We start from the raw sequence: 6,426 nt of genomic DNA on the forward strand, positions 1-6,426 counted from the left end.
TGAAAAGCAAATGTGATGAAGTAATGAGACTGTCACAATGAAAGCTTGCTAAGTTTTAGAGAAGATTTTTGGACAACAAAGAAATGTTTCTGGATAAATTTTTCATTACAGTATTTTCCTCTGGGTCATTAGGTCTCGTAGTTTGGAAACTTGTTATTGAAGCTATAAATGCCTTTTCTTTCATTGTAGGTTCCTAGAAAAAGTTCAGTATAACAAATAAGAAATATTCAATTTCCTGGTTGAAAATGCAGAGTGTATATTAAATAACTGTAAAATACTTGAAAGTTGAGCAAGTAAGAAAAGCGTATTAATAGATGAGGGGTTTTCAGGGAGGACTGTTTGTTTGTTTGTTTGCTTTTTGGTTTGTTTGTTTCTTGTTGGTATTTTTAAGGAAAACTTGGGGCAAGCTAAAATGCAATGATTTTGCTTCCAGGCTAGAAAAGAAATTTTCAAGATTCATACTCGTGACTGGACCCCTAAGCCACCGGACATGTTGCTTGATGAACTAGCTGAGAAATGCATTGGTAAGACTGAAACCAAAATGGATTCTTGCTTGTGAGCAAGTTGTAAAGAACCTTAGCTTGTACCAGGCAGTACCCAAGCTCTTGTGCCTTGCTGCACAACTAGTCAACGAGGCAGCTGGCACGCCTTCATAGCAATCAGAGTTAGATGCTTTCATCTATTTACTCTTTGTTGTCGTTCTTTTTGTTGTCTGAGAACGTTAAATGGTTCTGGGGCATCTTCCTCAAGAGTATAGTTTTTGATGAGGAGTCTGCTTCAGCTGCATAAGCGCAGGATATCAGGCAGTGAGCAACATGAAACTTCCCTGCAGAGCGGTAGCACTTTGAATTCCCTGTTAGCCTGTTTGGTTTTGGCATTACAAATTCTTTAAATGTTGCATGTTGTAAACCTGGGCCTTGACTGATGTAACGTTTGATTTTTGTTTGTTAGGATACTGTGGTGCAGATATCAAATCTTTATGTACTGAAGCTGCGCTGTGCTCTCTACGTCGATGCTATCCTCAGATTTATGCAAGTAGGGAGAAGTTGCTACTAGACGTTAATTCTATTAAAATAAAAGCAAAGGACTTTTTCATGGCTCTGAAGAAGGTTGTTCCGGCATCAAACAGGATCGTGGCTTCACCCGGACAAGCACTATCACTCATTTTCAAGCCACTTTTTAAAAGATCAGGAGAGAATATTTTACAAGTTGTGCAGAAGATCTTCCCGCATGCACAGCTTGCACTAAAGGAGGACCGACAGCAAGGTATAACCACAGCATCCACTTCTTTATAATTCTGCTAAAGCAAAAACTTGTGGTTTGTGCAATCAACTTAAACCTTTCAGACATAATGATGGTAGAATTTTATTATTTGCATGTGCATGTCTTTCTTTTGGGCATGTCTGGAAGATAACGCATAGGTTTTATTCTGGATTCGAAACTGAAATGCCAAATGGAAGCCCTGAATGACTCAATACACAGTAAAGGACGATGCGTTCTCTACTGAAGCATCCTGCTTCTGACGGCAGCTAAGATAATTAGCATTTGTAGAGGTTGACTTGAGGTTTGAAGTATAAGGCACCTATTTTTCTTTAAAAAATCAAAACTCAGATATTTGGAGGGGAAGCATTTCTAGGTCAATGTTTCTAATTCCTTTCTGAAGAATGTCGGGACCAGGATACAAGTATAACTGGTCTAAGCTAAATATTGTTTTAGCTATCATCGTTTTTAACCAGTCTCCTAATTTAAATGTTTGTAGATCGTACTATACATGTGCACGTGAGATCAATTAGCACTGATATTTACTAGATGAATGGAATTCTGTGGCCATCACATCTTTAATCCCCGTGCTTTCATTGTGGGAACCTCCTCCAGAAAGAAATGGTCTTGTTTTTTTTTTTTGTTTGTTTGTTTGTTTGTTTGTTTGTTTTTTTGTTTGTTTGTTTGTTTTTAGCTATTTAGCAACTGCGGAAATTGTTTGTAATCTCCTTTATTCTAAGGGGGAGAAAAAAATCACCAAGAGTAGCGTACCTTATACGTACACATCAGTGGGACTTAGTACAGCTTTGTAGGGCCTTGTGACATCTCCTTAGATCTGTGGTGGGATGAACTCTAGGAAATAGCTTTCAGTGTGTGCTCTCAAATGAAGAAAGGGTTTTGGCACTGATTTAGAAGCTGTATTCATGTAAGAGAAAGAGACAAAGGCTATTCAGGAAAGTTAACAAACCTCTTTTGTCTTTCAGACCATTTAAATCCTATTTTACAAGATGATACGTTCGACAGCGATGACGATGCATCCTTGGTTTCTGGAGATGAATTAAAAGATGGAATGCCTGACAGACCAGAGAAAAAACGCCTCTGTTTCAGCAGGTAAAGAAAGATAGATCCGTGTTATGTTTAAATTCTCAGGACTGCTGAGTCTTTGTAAACAGTTCCAGCTGTTAAAAGTGCGAGGGGTGGTAGACGAAGGGGTAACATCAAGTTTGTGTGTTGAAGGGGTGCTTGGTATTCACAAGGAGAAAGGGTGAAGGGACTAAAGTGGTAATGAAGTTGCTCTGAATGACCAAATTGAAAAGCCCAGGCTTCTCTTCCTAAGCCAAAGTGATCCGTAGACTACCAGAACACGTTGACTTAATCCATGGCATTCTTTGAAAGACTCAAGACCACATAAATGTCCTGTCTGTCCTTTTAGCTAAAAATACCCCAACTTTATGGGTTTGTGTTGCCACCTTTTGCCCTTCTGTTTTCCAGGATTCTTAAACCAATGGTGAATTATGTAGCAGAAAGAAAACTGAGAAATGGCTTGTTAAAACACCTTGAGAAAAATCTGAATGGTGTCTTTATTTGTTAAGCCACCAAGTTGTGTTAATCTTGTGGTATTTTAGTATGGAAGTCATGCAAGCCCACTGTTGGAAAGTTAGATCATGTTGTCACAGCTGGATCAGTTATTTTTCTCAGTTTCTATTGCTGTGCTGTCCAGAAGATTTTCCGTCCTCTAGAGCAAGGCTAAGTCTCTAGCATCTTTGATTTAAGCCAGCAAAGGTACAGCCTGATTGTAGTGGGGAAACAAATGCTCCTCACAAATTTATTTCCTAGTAGTAAAGCAAGATTGCAGGGATATTAATTTGCAGTCTTGGTTCAGTAAAGAATAGGAAACACAAGGGAAGAAGATGAAACAATTGGAATGACTGAATAACTTAACTGGAAATCTTACATGTATTTAATGTACCGCTACCATTTGGATTATTTGGGGATGGAAAAGTAAGTCTATAGGAAAATTACTTGGAACATCTGTGTGTGTCTATTCAGCACCTCATTTATAAACTTGTTTTCTTTACTCTTGTTCTAGGAGTGCTTTCTGTGAACCAACATCACGCCGGCCCCGTCTGCTAATAGTAGGAAAAGAAGGGTACGGCCAGGTTTCTTACGTGGCACCCGTGGTGTTGCATGCTTTGGAGAAGTTTCCCGTTCACACCCTGGACCTTTCTGTTCTGCTTACAAACGTTGCACCGCCAGAAGAGATCTGCAGACAGGTACCTTTTTCCTTTTTATTCTCATCGGATTCACTGACTGTATGTAAAGGATCAATCGAGTTGCAAGTAAGGTGAGCAAAATTCATTGGTAATGGAGGTGGCGTTGTTTTAATGTGCTGGGATGTTTGCTTCTGTCTGAAAATCCCCTTTTCTTTTAGACAAAACCACAAACAATCTGGATGTTGTACATGTCCACATTTTCCATATCCAATTTTACAGTGATGATGTTGCTAGCAGCTCAGGAAGCTGGGCGGTGTTGCTAATAAACATCTCTTTGTGGAAAGAAATGCTGCTCATCTCCCTGGGATCCAGAAAGTAGTTCTCATTGCCTCCGAAGACTGTGTGCTCCCAGTAGATGGCTCTGTATCAGACTGCATGTCGGCTACTTTTTGTAGCCTTCTTCTAAATTGTATTAGTAAGGCAACCAAGGTTTGGGGCTTCTGTTTATTTTGTTTTCACACGGACATACACAACTTGTGCCGTTGCAGTATGTGCAATAAAAGCATTAACATTCACTAAACACTTCATTTGCACGCTGATGTGGTTTTAACTAGAAAAAATAAACAGATCTGGTGTTTTTACTTTTAGGCAGGAAATCCATTTTATTGTTTGGCACCACTACCTTTAAATATTTTTACCTTTAGTGGGAACATTTGAGAGCCATACAAGTAAGGACAGACATGTTACACGACTGAATACTGATGTGTCCCATAAGAGGGACATTTCCTTTCTTTGTTATGCGATGATTGTGGCTGTGGCCATATAGCTACGGTGTCTAGCCACTGCCTGAATATATCCTTCCCATCTTCTGACTAGAGTTCTTCGAATACTGGTAATCTGAAAGGGTGCACAGAGAAATTCCTTATGTGAAAGGATGCTTGCCACTCTGTTCACATAGTTTCCTTTCATGGGGCAGTCAGGTGGCTATGTAGCTATGTATTAACAGGTTATTCTACGTGTTTTAGTTTTCTTACCCAAGCTTTCCTTTTCACTAGCTGATCCGAAATGCTCAGAAGACAGCACCAAGCATAATTTATGTCCCAGATATCCATTTATGGTGGGACAACGTTGGACCTGCCTTGAAACTTACTTTTCTAACTCTAACTCTTCCAGCATTTTCGCCAGTTTTGCTGCTTGCTACGTCTGATGTACGTCACTCAGATCTCCCAGAAGAGGTATTTGTCAATACTTTTCTTACTATTTCTTCAGTGTCTTGTAATTTATGAATGCTTTCAGCATCAAAATGCTGCGCTTTCTTAAATGCCTACTGTTATTACTCAGGCACCCTAACAAATCACTTAAAATTTGCTTAGAGAAAAAGAATACTGTGAAAGCATCTGCTTAAGGTTTTTTCTGAGTCAAGCAAGTGACTTTCACCCCCTTCTCATGCATGCAAATAATAAATTAATACAATAATTCTGGTGGCTACAAAGTGGTTCAGTCAAGAATATGCAGTGCTTGAAATGACAAGAAGATGTTTTTACTGAAGAGATTTCTTCTGACAGTCTGCCATTCCATGCTATGTTGGGTAAACTGCTAATAATGCAATTTAGTAGAGAATTGAAACACTTTGATTAAAAAAAAAATAAAAAATCAGTTTCTTTCTTCATATAGGCCAAAGCTTTCCAAGCTGGAAAGCTGAGTTCCAATTTCTGCTCAAGTAACTTTGGAATGGAATTCTAGTTGTATTCCTAAATAAACTGTAGTAAAAGTACATGCAGAACTTCATTGACTTCTGAGAGTTTACATTAAGGGAAGGTGCCCAAAACAGGAACACGCTGTTCTCATTCCGATTATTTTGTCTCAGTTACTGGGGGAAGAGAACAGGTCTTACCTAGATGTGTTTATTATCAACTGCTTTGAAAGTGCTTGAGTTCCCACAGAAGTTTTTGTACAGGTTCTAAATTCCTTCTAAAATAAGTAGTGAAATTCCTTACCTACCTTTTAATACTAGAAATTGAAAATGGAGGAAGATGTAGAGGTACTAGCTACTTCAGACACCTTTTGGTAGAGAAATAAAAACTCAGCAAAAAGCCCTCACTTGTCTGCTGAAGCCTTTCTCTTCCCTCTATAGCCATAAAGGTTCTAAGTAAAGGATGCAGCAGGGCCAGTAAATACAAAGGAAGCGATGTTGGATGTGGTGAAAGCCATTACTTTATCAGTGTAGCGTACAATCCCTTCACCAAGATTTAATTCTACAGGTGATTCTTAAAGGTGATATTTGAATTTGCCATGCCAGCCTGTGAAAATGTAGCCATTTAAGGCCAGGAAGATAACTTTTTTCAGTTTGTGTTCTTCAGGTTATTATTCATTTTAAAAGGTACTCATCTTTTTGGAATAGAAGATGAGTTTTTGTGGCCTTAAATCTGAAATGTCTTTCCTCCTTCTGCTTTAGATCCAAAAATTATTTAATAAGGAATTTGGAGAAGTGTGCAATATTGAGTTGCCTGGTAGGGCAGAGAGAGCAGCTTTTTTTGAGGACCTAATTCTAAATCAAGTGGCTAAGCCTCCTGTAAAGAAAACAGGTGAGGAGGATATAAGAAGTACATCTAAAACTTTCCTATCGAAGTTACTAGCTCTTTGGGATTTGCTTTGGTGGTCATTTTCTGTCAGTAATTTTGTCATATGCTTGTATTTGAGTACTGTAAATTGGCTAATTTTTCCTGATTAATTGAAGTTGATCGGACATTGGAAGTCCTGCCTGTAGCACCACCAGCTGAGCCTCAGAAGCCACAAGAGGAAGAAGTAGGGATGCTGGAGGAGGAAGAGGAGGATACCTTGCGTGAACTTAGAATTTTCTTGAGGGACGTTACTCACAGACTTGCCACTGACAGACGTTTCAGGGAATTTGCAAAGCCCGTTGACCCACAGAAGGTAAACTAGTGCTGATCTG

Source organism: Anas platyrhynchos, chromosome 36 (genome assembly GCF_047663525.1).
Source record: "Anas platyrhynchos isolate ZD024472 breed Pekin duck chromosome 36, IASCAAS_PekinDuck_T2T, whole genome shotgun sequence".
In the NCBI taxonomy this organism is placed as follows: Eukaryota; Metazoa; Chordata; class Aves; order Anseriformes; family Anatidae; genus Anas; species Anas platyrhynchos.